The sequence below is a fragment of the Lepisosteus oculatus genome, unplaced genomic scaffold, assembly GCF_040954835.1.
Source record: "Lepisosteus oculatus isolate fLepOcu1 unplaced genomic scaffold, fLepOcu1.hap2 HAP2_SCAFFOLD_99, whole genome shotgun sequence".
Lineage (NCBI taxonomy): Eukaryota > Metazoa > Chordata > Actinopteri > Semionotiformes > Lepisosteidae > Lepisosteus > Lepisosteus oculatus.
This window is the reverse complement of record NW_027168435.1, coordinates 309,126-329,395: the sequence shown is the minus strand read 5'-3', so window position 1 is coordinate 329,395 and position 20,270 is coordinate 309,126. Positions and strand designations below refer to the sequence as shown.

Here is a 20,270-nt window from a genome sequence, read left to right as displayed (position 1 = left end):
AGGATCGTTATCTTTGTCTTATGCATAATAATGTTCACCGCTCTGTCCAGCAAATTAATAATAAACTTTATTTTATATAGCGTTTTAAACGAATAAGTAATTAGATTGCTCATAAACCTAATCACTTGCTTTTTCTTTTTATTTAGGCTCAGATTTCAACTATAGATCGTATTATTAATAACCATAATAACAACCAACCAACAAAAACAACCATATAAACATAATGGTGGTGCTGGACCTTCCAGTTTTATTTATTTATTTTTTAATCGCGTAACATAAACATATTACCGTATGCAAACTGTACTGTATACAATATGTATATGTATATTTAATGTCTTAACTGTGCCCGTTTAAGTATTGAATATTCATATCTAATTTTACCACTGAAGGGAAATCTTAACATAAACATACAGTATATGGCTGGTCTCGGTACTTTAAAGAAAAAAATACACACCAGTATTCCATTTCTCCCTAAACATTGTAAGCTTCGAATGAAACCACTAAATAAAGACATAAATATAGAAATCTTAAGATTTGTTTTATTTAATGTTGGTAGCAGGATGAACTGTCAGAGTGTATATTTTGTCGCAAAGTTGCTTCAAGATGTTAACAGTGAAAAAGGTATTTAGAAATGAGTTTTTTCAAGATGAAAAAGAAAACATACACGAAACATGGTTTCATTACGACCAGAATCGGTCTTGAGATATTTTTAACTTGATTTACAGTATTTGAGAGGTATGTCTTAACACCGATACTACAGTGCTTAAGTACTGCTCACGTATATGTTTCTAGGTTTATATTATGCATTTCATACGGTCAAATTACTTTTGAGCAACTAATAAGAAGCGCGAAACGGTATGCGTTTTAGTTTCGTTTTGTGCTGGAACCCGTAGATTGATTAGAGATATCAAGTACATACAAGTCATTTTTTAAATGTTGTAGTTCGTCTTGAAAAAATGTTACGAGTACATCATCTATCAACAATTACACAGGTTCTGTTTCCATATTGCGGATTTTGGTTAGGTACAGTATTATCAAATCCAGTGGCGCTGTGTGTTACTTTACTGAGTCCCAATCTGTGATTGAAACCTGTAAAACCGGTTTAATTCGTCACAGCCAGCACTCTTCAGGTGTGAGGGTCTTCTGCTCAGAATGAAACGCTAAAATGTTTGTGTATATTCTAATGGTAGTGGGGGCAGGGTGTGTGGGAACAGGTTTGTTCTTCACACCTGAAACATTTTCTCTGAAAGGATTTTCTTCGAAGTTTAACCGATCTTGTTACAGCATGTTACAGTTTACTATTATTAACCATATTAATTTTAAGTGCTTAATGTAAAATCTTGTAAAATTATATTTTCATTGTTCAAATATACATTAATATACATTAAGTCTGACTATCATATAATAAGTTAAATACAAAACTAAAGAAAAAATAGGGTTAAATATAATTCAAAATATTTTGCTAACAATGTTAACTGTTTATGAATAATAAAATGTATTAACTAAGGAGTAGGATGGCACAGTTGTTAGTATGTTTTTTGTTTTGTTTCTTTTTCATAAATACAACAGTAGTACCTGATGTCTCAGTGGCTTTCAAAATTAAATTATGCATGCAAACCTGTGAACTAGAAAGATAACTAAGATTTTAATACTAATTAAATGACCGCGGGCACTTCCCACCCCCTCTACATTCTCAGAGTAGAACAGACTAACCTTCTAATGAAAGACGGTCCACCCCCCACGGACAGGAAAAGTGCCCACAGGCACTTAAACTTAATATGGTCAGTAACGGTAAACAGTAACATGGTAAGAAGGAGCACGTACAAACGTTTTCGAAATAACCACATGTAAGACTCTGATCCTAAAAATGTTTAGGGAGAAAGTGGAATACTGGTGTGCTTCCAGAAGAATCAGTATGGCTCAGAGATTAAATAAAACTTCACAGACATTAACGAAGAGCATAACGCGTGTACTGTATACACTGCAAGTACTGTACAACCCAACTCTCTGCAGGAGTGCTGGCTGTGACGAATTGAACCGGTTTCACGGGTATTTTCAAAGTAGGAGGCGAGATTTCCAGCGAAAGACACCCCCTCAAAAACCCAGTAAATACAGTACTTACTAGTTAAAGGCTAGGCTCCCGACTACGGCGAAAGGAACCCTTCTTTCATTAGAAGACAATGAACATATTTTAGCCCTGAATGAATTAATAGCAAACATGGTTTACATAAAAGACATTTTTCCAAGAAAGTTTAGCCTTTGTCACTAATGAAACCACTAAATAAAGACATAAATAGAAAAATCTTAAGATTTTTAAAATACATGACTTTGCTAAAATTTATTTGAAAATAAAAACAATTACAACCGCCAGGGGAAAGAGAGAACAGGGGAGGGATGTTGGTTTTGCATAAGGGGCGGGGCTATGGAAAGTAGGTATGTTTGGGAATGTGTAGTTACATGTTCTGGCTGTTTGTGAATTATCGTTGTTGAGTATGGAGTGTTGAGGTATTGATTTTGTGTAATGCTTTATGTTGAAAATTGAGGTGGATTTTGTTTATGATAAACAGGATAAACTGGGATGGGAGGAAGGTTTGGTTTTGCATAAGGGGCGGGGTTATGATAATTGGAGGACTTTGCGAGTGTAAAATGGTTTGATTATTTGATTTTGTATTGTGGTTGTTATCTATGTTTTTGGTTGGTATTATGTTTATATGGTTGTTTTTGTTGGTTGGTTGTTATTATGGTTATTAATAATACGATCTATAGTTGAAATCTGAGCCTAAATAAAAAGAAAAAGCAAGTGATTAGGTTTATGAGCAATCTAATTACTTATTCGTTTAAAAAGCTATATAAAATAAAGTTTATTATTAATTTGCTGGACAGAGCGGTGAACATTATTATGCATAAGACAAAGATAATGATCCTGATCAGTTTAGAAATCTGTGTACGCTGTAAGGTTTTTACTTCTTAAACTTTTAAAATACACGTTTTGAATAGAAAGAAATCCTCTTCCTGGTATAGCACACCAGCACGTCTTTTTTCTCCAATCAGAGGGGTGTCAGATGGTGTCAGCCAATCACCATTCTGCGTTGGGTAGCAACGGGTGACTGTTCTCAGGCGGAAGATGTAAACAGCTTAATGTTCGTGTTAAATATTTTTTTTAATTCAATTAAACGGGCACAGTTAAGACATTAAATATACATATACATACTGTATACAGTACAGTTTGCATACGGTAATATGTTTATGTTACGCGATTAAAAAATAAATAAATAAAAATGAAAAGTCCAGCAGCAGCTGGATTCAAACACACAACCTGCCAGTTGGTAGTCACGCACCTAGACCAGTAGGCTACAAGACAGCTCGCATGATCAGGCAGACGAAACAGCCCTACATAGCTCTGCCGCAGTACACGGATATAATCATACCGTTATTAAATTCTTGAGATACGCGATTCCATATTATATTCCCTTTTAATCAAATTCTAAAAGTATGCTTGTTGACTCCGGTATCACGTTAGTTAAAGACTTCGAAGCTTACAATGTTTAGGGAGAAATGGAATACTGGTGTGTATTTTTTTCTTTAAAGTACCAAGACCAGCTATATACTGTATGTTTACGTTCCAAAATTAATATCGTTTATGGCCTTCACACGCGTTACAGTATGCTCCTATTCTTTTTATGCTCAGCTACTAAGATTTCCCTTCAGTGGTAAAATTCAATATCTACAACGGGCACAGTAAAGACGTTTACAGTAAGTCTTTCTACGACAGACCAACGGACCACGAGTGCCCCTGTCGGTCAACCAATCACGCACCGCGTGACCGGCCTTTGACCGGTAGGCGGTCAAAGGTCTTTTCTAGGTCTACACTTAAAATGCACAGAGGGAGGGAGCGATCCTCTGAGTACAGACAGACATCCCTCAACAAGGCCAGGTTGTCGCTCATCAGGCGTCCTGCTATCCCACAAGTCTGTTCTTTCCCTACCAGTGAGGCCACTACATTTTGTAGGCGCAGGAAAAGGGCTTTGGACAGGATCTTAGTGTCCACGCCTAACAGGCTGAGGGGTCTCCAGTTCTTTATGTCATTCTTTGCTCCTTTCTTAAACAAGAGAGAGATCACGAGTGCCCCTATCGGTCAACCAATCACGCACCGCGGTATCGCGTGTCATCTTACCTGCGGTACGTGTCTGTACCGCTTACTTTGAACGGCTGCATCTGTACGAGCAACTTTGTCCTGGCTTGCATGAAAGTCGGAAAATGTCAAAAAGAAAAAGATGGTGGCTTTTTCATATTCGTTCTTTTATTTTTAGTTCGTTGGCTCTTCTGTCCATTGTCCTCCTGCCTGGCTCTTGACCTGTGACTGTCTGAACGCACACAGTAAAATTTCATGTGGGGGATTTGTCCTGAGCCTCTGTGAAAGACCCACCCACCCCTATAAATAACTGCTCTAGAAACACATGAATGCAAAACTAAACCACAGCTTAAAGAGGAGCTTGTCATGACCGCCAGGCAGTTAAGACCAACTCATAAGCGATCTAATCAGCACCAGCAGTGGGTGATTATTAACAAACGCCGCCGCACGAGTTAACCCACCTGCACACACTCCACCGTGCGGTACGCAGTGCTATTTTTACCATCTTTACCTGCTTCCCGCTGCTCGGTATTGAGTCTACTCCTTGAGAGCTCTACCTGGCGTTTTTCCATTACCTCGTTTATTCTGGATATTGGACTCCCCTTCTGCCTTTTCGACTTTGGACCTCGCCTCTCACCTCGGACTGTTTGCCACCAGTGTTCTCCCTGGATTACGACTTACCTTACGCCTCTTGACCACGAAACAAAGCAAAGCAGAGCAAAACAAAACGAACAAACGAAAACCCTCACGTCCCGCACTTGCATATAACGCCGTTACGTGCCCAAGCGGTATTGTATGTCATCCTAGCACTGCACCCCGGGGCGTACGGTATATGGGAATGAGCACACGCCACGAATCGTCTCGAATCACTCCCTACAGCTGTAACGCGCTTTGAAGCGTGCACCCCCAACATTCTTCTTTGCGCATCTGTGAAAGGTAAACTCTTGAGCAAACTCTGAACCAGCTCTAAGGAAACTAATCCGATTAGACGTTACTTTGACTCATCCTTTAAGGGACCCTTGTTAATTGGAGAAATCAATGATTTCGAATGAATTCTGTATGCGTTAAAAGACAGCTATACACAGAAAACATGCAGGACACTGCTCATGATGTTTCCCGAGCCGAAACACAGTGCGTTTTTCCAAGCCATTTGACAAAGCCCGCCCACTGAAAACTGCAGCAGATCGTGTAAAGGCGTTCAACTTTGTAACTACTGCACGCACAGGAAGCAGAATAAATTCCTCTTTTCAAACTGTCAAAGGTTTGCTGCAGGACATCGCACAATCTCTTTTGAACGGGGACAAACGATTTCTTATGGGGCGCAGTAAGTACAGACGTTTATAAAGCTCCACTCATGCCGACGATGCAGCATGAAGAAGCGCAACCTAACGTTTGACAGACAAAAGCCGGGCGCCGCTACGAGCAATATGAAATCAAACTGACAGCACACGGCGTTTCGCGCTGACTCAAAAGTGATCTCGACAGACGCTGTTCTCTGCATAACGCTGAAAGAGCTAAAGAGCGTTTCTGTTGAGACGTAACAAGCTCGTTTCTTTCTACTCTGACGAGACTGTCAAAAATTGCTTTCGCCGATTGCATTGCAAACCGGCGGAAGGGGGGTATTGGGAAAAGTTTTCAACTAGTAATAATCGCGCCTCGGCTAAACCTCACAGGCTACGATACTGCCACTGCGCAAAGCTGACGGTTGCCAGGCAACCGCGGGGATCCTACGGAAATCGTTATCAATCGTCTCATGGCATGTCGTTGCTGTAACGCTTCATATTTGTCGTCTTCTTCTTCTAGCTTGAGGTTTTGAAGAATTTCATGACAGACAAGGGCTCCGTCAGAAACAAAGGGCGTTGTGAGAAAATCGTTGCTTATTTTCAGCAGCAGGAATACAACCCTTTAAATACAAGATGACAGAACAATGACGAAGGGCATGCCGGGAGGAACTCATGCACTACAGAGGAAAGGGGGCGGGCACGTACAGTTCACATTCAAGCCACAAGTACTCTTCTCGGATGTTGCATAAACAAATCCTAACGTCCTCAAAGCATTGCAGCATGTTTGTGTCCCACTTCCCGTGGTTGTACGACGACTGACACGAACGGACAAACACAATCTGTGGCGTTTAGCGTGACATAGTCTTGCAGGCATCGTGCTGTCTCACTGCAATACTATACCGCTGGAGGAAACAGCCCGGGTTCGATGAGCCTTGGAATGTGACTAGGAAAGTGAAGCCTTTTGAAAGAGGTAAAACACTGCTCAAAGGAACTGAGGGAGAATCTTACAGGGGATTCTAAGCGGTGTCTAAATGAATAAATTCTTCAGCGTGGCATTTTGCAGCTGGAAACAGATGTCGACGCTTTTTGAACAGAGCACCAAAAAAGCGTCTTTTTTGAAGGTACAGGTATTGAGCATTGGTGGTTCAGTGGAAGAATTCTTGCCTGCCAAGTAAGAGGCTCGGGTTCGATTCCTGGCCAATGCAGTGGCTTTTGCATGCTCACCACTATACCACCAACACACGCCCACAGGATCCCAGCAGGACACCACCAGAGAATGCTCACGATTTCGGAAGCTGTCTCCGGGACGTTCTGATTCCACACATCCTGAATAAATCATGATATTGTTAGTTGCTGTAGCTAGACGTTCAAATGAGTTTCATGGCCAGATGGACTGTTTCCTCCAGCGGTATAGTATTGCAGTGAGACAGCACGATGCCTGCAAGACTGTCACGCTAAACGCCACAGATTGTGTTTGTCCGAATTTGAACTTTCACAAAAGCATGCTAGCAGACAAATGCGCCTCTGAGGATCTGTTGATCGGAGGCAACAATACTGATAGGACTACTATAACTTCAGCACTTAACTCAGAGGATTTAAACATTTGCCTCAAAGAGACAGCACGTAACCTAGGCGGCATATTAGACACAAGGCTCTTAACAACTTGCATTGTTAAGTGCCTTGGGACAACCTTGTTGTGAAAGGCGCTATATAGAAATACATTGATTTGAACTGAATTGACAATGTAAAATGTTGTGTGTTGTTTGTTAAACAAGACTGTCTTTATTTATTATTATGCGTCAGATGAAGATCAGATCACATTTTAAGAGCCATTCATTTAGAAATCCAGATCATTCGTGTTTTAAAAGTCGCGGGAAAAGCGAAACGGGTGCTTTTCCTTTGTTGCGCAGACACACGACGACACCGTAGGCGGCAGGACTCGAAGCTTCGCGGGGAGACCCCGATGGCTTTCTAATCCATCGCTCTAACCACTCGGCCACGGCTGCAGCGCGCGCTGCCTTCTTGATACAGTCTAACATAGAGTGCCGGGCGGCGGCGGAACCCTTTTTCAAAGTCGCTTTCGGTTTAACAACAACAAAAAAAAATTTCACAAAATGCATGCTAGCAGACAAATGCGCCTCGGAGAACTTAAGGCTGGCTTCAAGTTGGAATGATAGTCTCCCCGTCCGGTCAGGAAAAGGGAACTTTGTTAGACAGAAAGAAGGAAGTAACAATAACGGAGAATTGTGTGCAAGGATTTTAGAAGCTGCGCAGCCCTGCAGTTTCAATAGCCCTTTTATTCGTGTTAGATGCTGGAATTGCCTTTTTTTGACGCTCTTACGAATGCGATGTCAACGAAAACAGAACAAAGCACAAAAAAACCTCAAGTCCTGCAGTTGGATAGTTGGATAGAATGCCGTTACGCGTCCAAGCCGTATTTTCAAGACGTGATTCCCTGAGTCCCAAAAATTTGTAAGTTCTTTGGATGATCTGTGGACCGATCTTTCACAATGAAGAATTCCTTAAGAAGAATAGATCTCGGCCCACCATCCCAATGCCTCCATCTCAAAACAGCAACCTCCCACTGCCCTTAGTCTGCAAGGCAGTCCTTTCAAGTGCGATGATGACGCCGGGACCTTCGTTGCCTATTGAACGAGCTTAACTTTTGTGCTCATCAATTCAACGCTCTTTCCATCAACTCATCTTGTCTTTTGACGTTTCGTGTTTTGTGCTCCTTTGACTATCGGCATATCGGGTGACTGCAAACACTGAAGTTCTTGCTTACGGAGTGTGGAACAGTGTTTTCAAGTGATCGCTGTTCTGTCATGTTGACGCCGAGTGAATCTTTCTTTGGCAACATGGGCAGGCTGACAGCAAAAGTAATGGCAAATTTCTTGACTTATTTCTGAATGTGAATGTTCTTTAGAAAAGGGATGCGGCGTTGCTTCTCCCCCGTGTAAAGGTCACGCATTCCAGACGTGGTTATGAGCGAACAGTTGCCGCAAGTGTTTGAAAAGAGCAAGAGAGGAAGCAGCCCTGCCCCGTGTGAGGATCAAACTCAGGACCTTCAGATGAAGAGAATGACGCGCTACCAACTACGCCAACGAGGCCAGCTGCAGTGCACAGCCGGAAAGTTTGCCTCATATGGATTTCAGTCGCCCGTTCCCTAATCTTTAGACGCCCTCTGCTGGATGTTGCATTTGCCTTTTGATCTCACCGATACTTTTTTGGTCTGTTTCTGTTGCGAGTCCGTTTTTCAGATATCACCTAGCACAAGTCTCTCTGGCTGAAGTGGCCTCTCTGCTTCAGCATCGTGCCCTCACTCAGCCATTAAAAACGTCACTCGGACTTCTGACATGCTGACATGAAATGTCAAGAGAGAGTGGCGGAGACGCTTAAGGCAGAGAGAAGATGAAGAGGGGGCGTGGCTGCGAAATGATTGACAGCTGCATGACGCTCTCCATGCAAGGTGTGACCACAGGCTAAAGGACACCTTTCGGCACATCAAGCTCTAAGCACACACCTGGAGGATGTGGGAAATGATCCCGCTACCTCTCGCATGCAAAGCGAGCGCTGTACCATGCAAGCTAACCCCCCTCGCTGGGGCTCATGCCTCAGTGTCGCCTAGTGCCGCTTGTTCCCCTCTTACCGGGTGCAGTTCACTGCCCTTCGTCTGCAAGGCAGTCGTGTAATTGCGGCTTTCTTGACTTATTGATGAAGGTCTGACCGGACGAGCGAATGACGCCTCTCCCCCATCCTCAAGCTCGCTGACAGGATAAAATAGAAAGTGCTGCTGTGGCTCATTGGTTTAGGGGTATGATTCTCGCTTAGGGTGTGGGAGGTCCCGGGTTCAACTCCCGGCTGAGCCCTTGTGTGCTCTTTCTGTCCTCATCCACAAGACTGGGAACTGATATCCACATCACCTTGCAGCATCTGCTTATGGCAAACGATGGAATGTGACTAATGACTGAACGAGCCTGGTGAATACTCATCACGTGGCACAATGAGAGCGTGCAGTCAGCTGTCCAAGGCAGCAACCTCATTGCTCGTTCAAAAGAACACGTACTGAAAACTCATCACCACTATGTCGTAAATGAGCACCGCGATCGCTTGTTGTCATGCGTCCTTACTTGGGAAATGCAGAAGCAAAAACTGCCCTCTCTCAGCCCCTGAAACGTGTGCGGCTCGCCTTGCACTCTCTGCGCCTCGCATATTTATGGAGCTGTCTGCTCTTCTTTCTGTTGAAGTACGCAAGTTACGGGGCGTACTGCAGACTATGATGTGCTCAATGACAGCTTTCAAGATTTGAAAACTATGAGCTTGATGGCTCAAGTCGAACGAATGTGGTTGTTACGCAATTGATGATCAAACGCACATATTCTAACAATTCATGAGAGTATGTTCTAAAGGTCCTTGGCTCGATCCCGGGTTTCGGCATTTTGTTTCATCGCTCCCTTTGTTCCTCTCTCCAGCGCCCCCTGCCTAAAATGACGCGTCCCTTTCTCAGCCCGAAACGCAAGCGATACACCAGCAACAAACCCTACAGGTTTCCGTAGTGTAGTGGTTATCACGTTTGCCTAACATGTGAAAGGTCCCAGGTTCGAGACCGGGTGCAAACAGCCTCTTCTTGCACGCTCCTGCACTTCACAGAGGTCTTGAACCACCAGTCATTTGTTCCCAATGTATTTCCGGTGCCTTCATGCACTCTTGTACCAAACGCACGTTTTTTCTGTACCTGGAGCCGATCATTTGCAATTGGGCTGTCCCGACAGACCAAGACGAGCTCTGTCGGCTCAAAAGCAGCGCAACACCTGCGAGAACAACAGAAAGATTAGTACCCAGCGGGGGCCTCTTAGTGAGCCCAAGATCTAATCAAGAATCGACTCCAGCAACAGGGCTGGGCGCATTGTTCCATACTCCGACCACTCTTGGTGTAAACAGGTCCCTCCTGGTCTCTGCATGAAATGCACTTTCCTGCTTTGGTGTAACTGGCTTCCCCTGCATGGGCGAATGTGAAGAAGATCCTTAGTAAGTCATTGAAGAAACCCGAGAAGAGGTCGGAGTGGTCTCTGTCGTTCATCAACGATCCAGTCAGGCAGTACTCCTCTGTAAAGCGCCGTTCGTTCACATCAATTGGCTTTTTTTTGCCTTCATTCGTGCAAGTAGTAAAAGCAGACGCCCCTATTCTGCCGTGACCCGGATTCGAACCGGGGTTGTTGCGGCCACAACGCAAAGTACTGACCACTATACCATCACGGCGAGTTACCGATACACACGTGGCAGGGCGGAAAAGGCTGTGCTCTCTTCGTGTGACATAATTCGGGAAAGTCCTGACGTTGCATTTCAACTGAGCCCCAGTATACATCGACCCTTCGACACTCTGAGTGACAACTCTCTTGCGTGTTTTCTCATATTTATGTAGTTTGCTTGCATGATGCCCGGAACAGCAGGGTTGTGCACTCCCATATGGTCTAGCGGTTAGGATTCCTGGTTTTCACCCAGGCGGCCCGTGTTCGACTCCCGGTATGGGAACGTGTCAATTTTGCCTCCTGCTTTCCAAAAGATCAGCACTGTGTACGAAGGAGCCGCATTAAAACTACTCAACGTGCAAAACGTGCGAGAAGAGGGGGCGCTTGTTTCCAGCCGAAACTTCTCGCGTGTGAGACGAGCTGACCATCGCTGCAGGAGGTGGGAGGGTCACTCTGGTAGACAGGGCTGACCTTCGGCAATAGGATTTATACTCTCCAAGATGATATTTACACTTTCTGGAGAGGCGATTTTCTCCACTTCAGTAGCCCGATTTCGTCGATTGCGTGGAGAGGGCTGTAGAATGTGGCGCCGTCTCTCCTGCTCCGTCCATGACAGGCGTGCTGGTCTCTGGAGAGAGAGCACGGTCCATCAGCGCACCCCAATAAAGGCACTGGAAGCAGCTGAATCGCATTGGCGAAGCTCAGCGCTGGGCCGCTGGGCACATCTGACCACAGTTTCCGTAGTGTAGTGGTTATCACGTTCGCCTCACACGCGAAAGATCCCCGGATCGAAACCGGGCGGAAACAGACCAGACTTCTTCTGTCGCCACGCACAAAAGGGGATTGGGGATTTGCCTAGTGCTGTGATCGAACAGACCCCCTCACCTCTTAGTGTGGCGGGATCTGCACAGTGCATGTCGCAGCGCATCCTGCTTTCACTTCAATGCGCGTCCTGATGTACCCCGGTCTCCCGCGTGACAGGTCCTATACTAACGAGGAAGACATCACTCTCTCCGACCCCCGGCATCGTGTCCCGACCCACCGTGCTGGAAGCCGACTCGTGCTGTGATTCCTTTACGGAGCAGAAATGACAACCGAGGAGCCGAGAGATCATTTCAGCATTTCACGTCTGAACGGAAAACACAAACGACCAACTCGGAATGACTTGCCTTTGACGCTTATATACCTCTTAGTGTGGCGGGATCTGCACAGTGCATGTCGCAGCGCTCCCTGCTTTCACTTCAATGTGCTTCCTGATGTCGAGTCGTGTGCCGTGCGGAGGCTCTGAAAGCGAGAGCAATGAAAAGGTGCACGACACTGTGAAATAAACATTAATAAACGCATATATAACGTCGAAAACACATCTAACACTAGGAGTATACAGCACTCTGCAGTGTGTACGAAGTAAATTATTTTCGCAGTAATTAATTATATTTACTATATTTATTATACACGTGTAAATTAATTACTGCGATTACATTAACACATTAACATATGGTTACTCTAACCATATACGTATAATAGACCTCTAAAGTTATACGTATAATAGACCTCTAACCATATACGTATAATAGTCCTCTAAAGTTATCCGTATAATAGACCTCTAAAGTTATCCGGAACTCCAACCATATATGTATAATAGTCCTCTAAATTTATCCGTATAATAGAACTCCAACCATTTATGTATAATGAACGTCTAAACATAGACGTATAATTGACGTATAACTTTAGACGTATATTAGAATTTCATTCTAGACGAATTGTAGACCACATTTAGACGTATAAGGTATGCGTTTAATAGACGTATATTATACGTCTTTTGCCCACTGGGTGGGCTCCAGATGCACATGGAAGCAATCAAGTGTTTCATCCGAGCTGTTTCAAAGACTGCCCAAGAGCTTTCCTTTCACAGAGGCGCAACGATTAATGATGGGGGTGCACCCTTCAATGCGCCTTACGACTCTAGGGAGTGATTGAGACGATTCGTAGCGTGTGCTCATTTCCCTCTATTCCCCGTGTTCCAGTGGTAGGATGACGTAAATTACTGCTTCGACACGTAACGGCATTATAATCACGTGCAGGAGCTGAGGGCTTTAGTTTTGTTTCGTTTTCCATGGCGTTCGTAAGCGCGCAAATCAAAGGCAAGTCCTGCGTCTAACACGAACGTAAATGCTTTTGAAAGTGCAGTGTGGTGCAGCTTGTAAAATCCTTGTCCACATTTGTGGTTTGTTGATGTTTGTTCTGTCTGCCAAAGTTGCATTTTGACATCCGGACGGGGGGACTTTATCATTTGAACGTGAAGCCAGCCTTAAACCCTCTGAGGTGTGACTGTCTGCCGGCACGTATTTTGTCAAAGGTATTTATTTTTTTTTAACGGAGAACGACTTTGAAAACGTATCCGCAGCCACCTCGCACTCCGTGTTAGATTATGGGAGGAATGCGGCGGTAGTGAGCTCGCTTTTGTCGTGGCCGAGTGGTTAAGGCGATGGGCTCGAAATGCGTTGGGGACTCCCCGCGCAGGTTCGAAACCTGCCGACTCCGGCGTCTGCCGCACGTCACCTTGTGCCTGTGCCTGTACTATAAAAACGCTAAATCGCTTGGACCCGCTGCCATGGAAAGCAATCCTTCAGATAACCGCACATCTTGGGTTAGGACCTCTGGTGTGTCTGTCTGCCAGCACGTATCTTGTGAAAGGTATTTTTTTTTAACGGAGAGCAACTTTAAAAAGGTATCCGCAGTCACCTCGCAGTCCGTGTTTGATTATAGGAGGAATGCGGCGGCGGCGGGCTCGCTTTTGTCGTGGTCGAGTGGTTAAGGCGATGGGCTCGAAATGCGTTGGGGACTCCCCGCGCAGGTTCGAAACCTGCCGACTCCGGCGTCTGCCGCATGTCGCCTTGTGCCTGCGCGGCAGAGGCGAAGTGCCGCTTCTCCTTTCCTGGTACTATAACAACGCGAAATCGCTTGGACCTTCTGCCATGGACATCAATTCTTCAGATAACCACACACTTTGCCTTCGCACCTCTGGTGCTCTGCTTATGCCTTTGAAAACCTAATGAATAAAGCTGAAAGAACCGACACGATATGTAGGTGCTGGTAAAGCACGCAGTAAAGAACTGTTAACAGCAAGGGTTTCAGTGGGTTAACTGAGGAGAAGGCGTGATCGCTAATTGTTGACTTTTTATTTGGTGTTAGAAACACTCTTACTGTGCATGACGTGCAACAAATGTAGCCACAGAAATTGCATCACGCTTTCATGTATGCTATTGCAAACACCAACGTTGCCTAGATAGAAAACCGAAATAGCCGTGGGTTTGCTTGCTGGTCTGAAGGATCTCTCTTCGAATCTCTATCATTTGTCAATGGAAGTAAAAGGCGCTGCAATCTGATACGTTCAGAATCAAACCCGCAGCTGTTGTTCGACTTTATTTCTTGACTAATTACAACTGAGTGTCGCATGAGCAGTTACATAAACTTGTCTGGTATATTTGAACACAAATGCCGTTCTTCAATTAAAACTAACAGTACATTGTCAGGGACATTCAGTTCTATACAAACAAGAGACAGACAAGAGAATATTTCTACCGTTCATGTGGACTACGTGTTGACTTACTGATCAGAATAATTAAAAGGGTCGGGCTCATAGCCGATGCAGTGCGTGCTAATTAGAACAGCAACGCTGAGCTCTCAGCACCGTACTGAGCCCAGGTGTTTTTCTAAAGCTGTCAGGTGCAGTTCATTTACATGAAGGAAATCTCTTACTGGGTACGATTACAATGCAGTAAGTAGCACAGACTACATAGGGAGTTGCCCGATGCGTTTAAAAACGACCCGAGCCAGGCAGGCGTCGAACCTGCAATCTCCTGATCCGTAGTCAGACGCGTTATCCATTGCACCACTGGCCCTGGTGTGACACTGCAGGACTGTAACCCAGTGAGATCAGCACTGCAACTAGTAAAATATTACCCCCGGTCCATTTTTTTCCAAAAGTGAGAAACACCTGTTTTCTACATTTTGTCTGTTTTAAAACCATATCTCTTTAAACCAAACCACGAGTTTGTCTTTTGCACTGATATTCTGATTCATTTCGATTTCAAAGAAAAAAAAAACATTATCTTCCAAAGCATCATAAAATTGTCGATTCTTCCAGACTCTACTTCTCTCTTGTAGTAGTACAGCAGACCTTTCCAGGTGAGCAGATCACAGAGTCCGAAATGAGCTTCCTCCATCAAGCAAAGTACCTGAACATGACTCTGTCTTCATAAAAGCGCCCCTGTAATAAAGAAATTAAATCCGAAATCAAGAGGGCAGTTGCCTACTGAAGTTCAAGAAGTCATCAATTTTAACCTAGCAACACATTAAAGGCTGCATCTATACAAGTACGATTCTAGAAATGCTCACCAGATTACGTTTTAAGAAGGAACTGCGCCTCAGGTTCCGCCGAGATCTTAAGTGGGATGGCAGGATTCAGAGTCCGGAGTGTGGACTGATGGCGCACGGAGGGTCCACATACTGTGGATCCCTCAGTGATCTTCCGCGTGTTTAAACCGCCAGCGTGTGACTCCCCTGTCCCCGTGACCTCATTGCTCTGCTCTCGCCTCTGTGCAGCTGAGCCCGACTCATGGTAAAGTGGAAAAAAATATGCCCTCAACGTGGGATTTACTCTGGATCGAGGATAGATGTCACCTTTTTATCGTTGAACAGGATGTATGTGATGTGGCGACTAGGTTCAATTTTGTATCCTTTTAAAAGATTAAGGACTGGGGTGAGCGTGATTTACCACCCTTTCAGCTAAGAACCCGACATGAGCACCGTTTAAGCTGCATAGACTCGGTCGTTTAACTCTTCTCCATTAGCAGGGTTAAGGTTAAAGAAAAAAAACATTGCTGACTTTTTTTTTGCCAGCCGCTAGCGCTGATTAGCAATGTTTGTATTTCATGTTTTGCAAGTTCCATCCATTTTAAGAAAAACAAGTCGTGTTAAAGACAGGAAATGAATACTTGCATTTAATTAAGTCTAGCTGTAGGCGGTTGTCTGTAAGGACCAGTTCTGTTCGAGAAGACAGAACAAAGAAGGCACCACTGGGATTCGGACTCAGGATCTCCTGTTTAAGAGACAAGCGCTTTAGCCAACTAAGCCACAGCGCCCCGGGAGGGTTGTCCTTTTGCAGCCACTTGGACACACCACTCAGACACATCTGCATTCGGTGTGTGCTCCGCCTGCTCGCTGAGCAAGTTGCCACCTTTACATACAATAGCAACATCGACACCAAGAGAAAGGATGACAAATGGCTTTTATCTGGAACTTTTCATGTCCAAGGAGCTCAATGTGCTTTCTGTGTACAACAGGGCCACTGAACTCCACACTGGCCACTGAAGCACAGCAGTGGCTTGCTGGCTTGACATCTCCCAAGGAAAATGTTGAAATCGCATGTGGAACAGGAAAAGGACCCTCGAGTACGAGGGAAAAAAAAGAAAAAGATCATCTGGAGCGCGCCAACCCATGTCTGGACAGCCCAGTTTCATTGACGAGGTGGCCGAGTGGTTAAGGCGATGGACTGCTAATCCATTGTGCTCTGCACGCATGGGTTCAAATCCCATCCTCTACGTTTGACGTTGGCCCTCCTTTTGTTTGCTCCAGTACTAGAGCCTTACATTTTCTAGCGGTGGCTGAACATGGTATAGTAGGCTAACGTTGGTATCGAGCAGTGGCAGTAACAGTATTTACGTGCCGCTGCTGCCAAGTGGCTCTGGGTTGAGACCGCGTTTTCACTTACTTGCAGCACAAACGGGAAAGCGATTTTTGACAGTCTCTCGAGAGACTGTGCTAGGTGTTTAGGGATAGACTTTGTCAGTTCCCCCTGGGATGATGGCCTCTCAAATAGTTTGTGATTCCTCTAGACGTTTATACAGTAGAAGCCTGCTTCGTGGCTTAAATCCAAGCTAAGGAAACGAGTTTGAGGTCTGATGCAGAACTGCGAATTCAATGAAGGGGAACACTACAGTACATTGCACTGTATGTGTGAGGAAAGCTGCCCCCTTCTGTTCCTTGTCGACCGAACAGAGGACTGTAAAGGATACCGCCAAGAAACTTTAGGATGCTGGTTGGAATCCAGCTCCAAAGAAGCCCCTTTGGGTGTTATGTCATCAAAAAGTAAGAACAGAGAATCTCCCTTTGATCAAAAGCGCAACAGAACTGTTTTCCGTGGAGCAGGTTTCAGACCCGTAGACCTGTTTTATTTGTAGGGCAGGGCGCATTCCCAAACGCGAATCTCCTGTTTTAGAAATGCTTTGGGCGGCGTGAAGTGAAAATAAGAAGTGGGCTCCAGATGCACATGGAAGCAATCAAGTGTTTCATCCGAGCTGTTTCAAAGACTGCTCAACAGCTTTCCTTTTACAGAGGCCCAACGATTAATGATGGGGGTGCACCCTTCAATGTGCCTTACGACTCTAGGGAGTGATTGAGACGATTCGTAGCGTGTGTTCATTTCCCTCTATTCCCCATGTTGCAGTGGTAAGATGACGTAAATTCCTGCTTCGACACGTAACGGCATTATAATCAAGTGCAGGAGCTGAGGGCTTTTGTTTTGTTTCGTTTTCTATGGCGTTCGTAAGCGCGCAAAACAAAAACAATTCCTGCGTCTAACACGAATGTAAATGCTTTTGAAAGTGCAGTGTGGTGCAGCTTGTAAAATCCTTGTCCACATTTGTGGTTTGTTGATGTTTTTTCTGTCTGCCAAAGTTGCATTTTGACATCCAGACGGGGAGACTTTATCATTTGAACGTGAAGCCAGCCTTAAACCCTCTGAGGCGTGTCTGTCTGCCGGCATGTATCTTGTGAAAGGTATTTTTTTTTTTACGGAGAGCGACTTTAAAAAAGTTTCCGCAGCCACCTCGCACGCCGTTAGATTATAGGAGGAATGCGGCGGAGGGGAGCTCGCTGTAGTCGTGGCCGAGTAGTTAAGGCGATGGACTTGAAATCCACTGGGGACTCCCCGCTCAGGTTCGAATCTTGCCGACTACGGCGTCTGCCGCACGTCACCTTGTGCTTGTGCGGCAAAGGCGAAGTGCCGCTTCTCCTTTCCTGGTACTATAAAAATGCTACATCGCTTGGTCCTGCTTCCATGGAAAGCAGTTTTTCAGGTAATTCTACTCTCTTACCAAAGCTGTTAGGTTCCTTTCCGTGGTGAGATGGGTTGTCATGCAACGCTGCCACATAGTGCCGACAGACAAGTGTGTTGCGGGAGAAGAGAAAAGTGTTTGAAGATTTAAGAGTGTCTTAGGTGGAGCCAAAATCAAGTGTCACAAATGCAAGTGGGAAGATTTCCAATGTTTAATATGGTCAAAATAAGCGGAAGTTACCAGCTGGTCCGGCACAGTCTGCCATGCTTTTGTCATATACTGTAAAGTGGTGTCGAACTGGATGTCGAACTGGAGCCTCACCATTTGCATATGTGAGGCTCCAGTTATACATCGAGTGTCACATTAAATGACAAAAATGAAGAGAGTTAAAGCAGCTGGAGAGGTTTTCTTACAACTTTTGAGCTGACACAGTTTTGGAAAATGTTTCCTTCACGCTGCACTGAACAACATAGGCAGCCAAGAGTCTCCAAAACAAAACAGAATGGACAGATAGGAGAAAATTCCCACTTGTCCTGAAGTTCCCAAAATCCAGCACTGAGCGTAAACAAAGTGTCTAAGTAGCGTGGGAATGCTAACCCTAACCCTAGCTGGAGTTTGAGCAATCCGGCACTGAGCGTAAGAAGATGAGTCAAAGTAACGTCTAATCGGATTAGTTTCCTTAGAGCTGGTTCAGAGTTTGCTCAAGAGTTTACCTTTCACAGATGCGCAAAGAATTTTGGGGGTGCACGCTTCAAGGCGCCTTACAGCTGTAGGGAGTGATTCGAGACGATTCATGGCGTGTGCTCGTTCCCATATACCGTACGACCCGGGGTGCAGTGCTAGGATGACGTACAATACCGCTTGGGCACGTAACGGCGTTATATGCAAGTGCAGGACGTGAGGGTTTTCGTTTGTTTGTTTTGTTTTGCTCTGCTTTGCTTTGTTTTGCTTTCCATCGCGTTGGTAAGAGCGTAAATAAAAAGGCGATTCCTGCATCTACCACTAATGTAAGAGCTATTTCAAGTGCGACGTGGTGCGGCTTTTCAAATGCTTGTGGGCATTTCTCTGTTGTTGATTCTTTTTTTGTGTGTAACAAAGTGGCATTTTCATGTCCGGACGGGGAGACTTTATCATTCCGACATGAAGCCACCCTTAAGTCCTCTGAGGCGTGTCTGTCTGCAAGGCTTGTATTTTGGAAATGTTTTTTTGAAACGGAGAACGACTTTGAAATAGGCTTCCGCCGGCGCCTCGCGATCCAGGTAAGATTGTAGCAAGAACGCAGCGGCAATGGGGCTTGCTGTAGTCATGGCCGAGTGGTTAAGGCGATGGACTAGAAATCCATTGGGGTTTCCCTGCGCAGGTTCCAATCCTGCCGACTACGTTGTCCGCCTCCAGTCGGTGTGTTTCGGCACAAGCAAAGAAGCGCGCCTCTTTGCTGTTCCTGGTGGTTTTAAAACGCCCAATCGCTTGTACCCGGAAATAAGTTCTTCAGCGTCCGTGAATGGCATTTTGCAGCTGGAAGCAGATGTCGACGCGTTTTGCACAGAGCACCAAAAAAGCGTCTTTTTTGAAGGCCCAGGCACTGAGCATTGGTGGTTCAGTGGTAGAATTCTCCCCTGCCACACGGGCGGCTCGGGTTCGATTCTCGGCCAATGCAGTGGCTTTTGCAGCGAGTGGCTCCATCACTTGCATCCCCTTGCAACTCGCAACTGAAAACCCACTGAAGCTAAGCAGGTGTGAGCCAGGTCAGTACCCGGATTAGGGTGAGCTACAGGGAAAAACAAAGCTTCCAGCTGGAAGCGGTGTTAATGGTGCCGGCGGGGGGGCGCTCACCCTGAGGTCTGTTCGGGTCCCAATGCCCCAGTATAGTGACGGAGATGCTGTGTTGTAAAAGGGCGCTGTCTTTTGGATGAGATGTAAAAACGAGGTCACAGTGCTCTGTGGTCATTCAAAATGACTACCAAAACCTTTGACAAAAGCTCTTGGTAATTGATGGTCTTCAATAATGCTTCTCCTTTAGGTACATTTTAAATCAGCTGAAAAATGCTGTTTTGCATTCATGTGTTTAAGTAGCCTGTGCTACTTACTGCATTGTAAGAGCGATTGTGAGCGGTTTTGTTTTCTCTCTTTGACCAGCCCAGCTGCGCCCCACCCGAAGGCAGGGAAGCACAAAAATTGTATGGAACTCATTCATGCTCCTCTCCATGGAAATCTTTAGTAAAAGGCAAAAGATTTGTATGAGATGAAGAGAAACCAGAGTGCGTGGCAGCACAGCTGCAGGAGCCCAGGCCGCCTTCAAAGCCTCTGCCCTGCCGGTCGTGGTTGGCAATGCACCTGGCCTTACAAACGAGCCAGTGGGGCCCGTTCAGCTCCGGGCTCATCGCCTGCGGCTCTCGGCTTACCTGGCAGGGGAGATACCTTGATCAGCCTGTAGTTGGAATAGTTGGATTGTTTTCTTGTTTTGTGGAAGCAGTGTTTGTTTTGCAGT

The 20,270-nt window shown here is 45.2% G+C and overlaps 5 non-coding genes across 5 annotated transcripts; 2 read left to right on the top strand and 3 right to left on the bottom strand.

Moving 5' to 3' along the window:
- Positions 1 to 5,690: 5,690 nt before the first annotated feature.
- On the bottom strand, positions 5,691 to 5,832 carry LOC138237564 (U4 spliceosomal RNA). Its single transcript, XR_011189015.1, has one exon. It is a non-coding gene; the product is annotated as a U4 spliceosomal RNA (small nuclear RNA).
- Positions 5,833 to 10,602: 4,770 nt separating this feature from the next.
- Positions 10,603 to 10,674, bottom strand: trnah-gug (transfer RNA histidin (anticodon GUG)). The gene has a single exon. It is a non-coding gene; the product is annotated as a tRNA-His (tRNA).
- A 201-nt stretch (positions 10,675 to 10,875) lies between these two features.
- Positions 10,876 to 10,947, top strand: trnae-uuc (transfer RNA glutamic acid (anticodon UUC)). Its single transcript has one exon. It is a non-coding gene; the product is annotated as a tRNA-Glu (tRNA).
- Positions 10,948 to 11,398: 451 nt separating this feature from the next.
- trnav-cac (transfer RNA valine (anticodon CAC)) lies at positions 11,399 to 11,471 on the top strand. Its single transcript has one exon. It is a non-coding gene; the product is annotated as a tRNA-Val (tRNA).
- Positions 11,472 to 19,927: 8,456 nt separating this feature from the next.
- On the bottom strand, positions 19,928 to 20,044 carry LOC138237526 (U5 spliceosomal RNA). The gene has a single exon (XR_011188979.1). It is a non-coding gene; the product is annotated as a U5 spliceosomal RNA (small nuclear RNA).
- Positions 20,045 to 20,270: the final 226 nt, after the last annotated feature.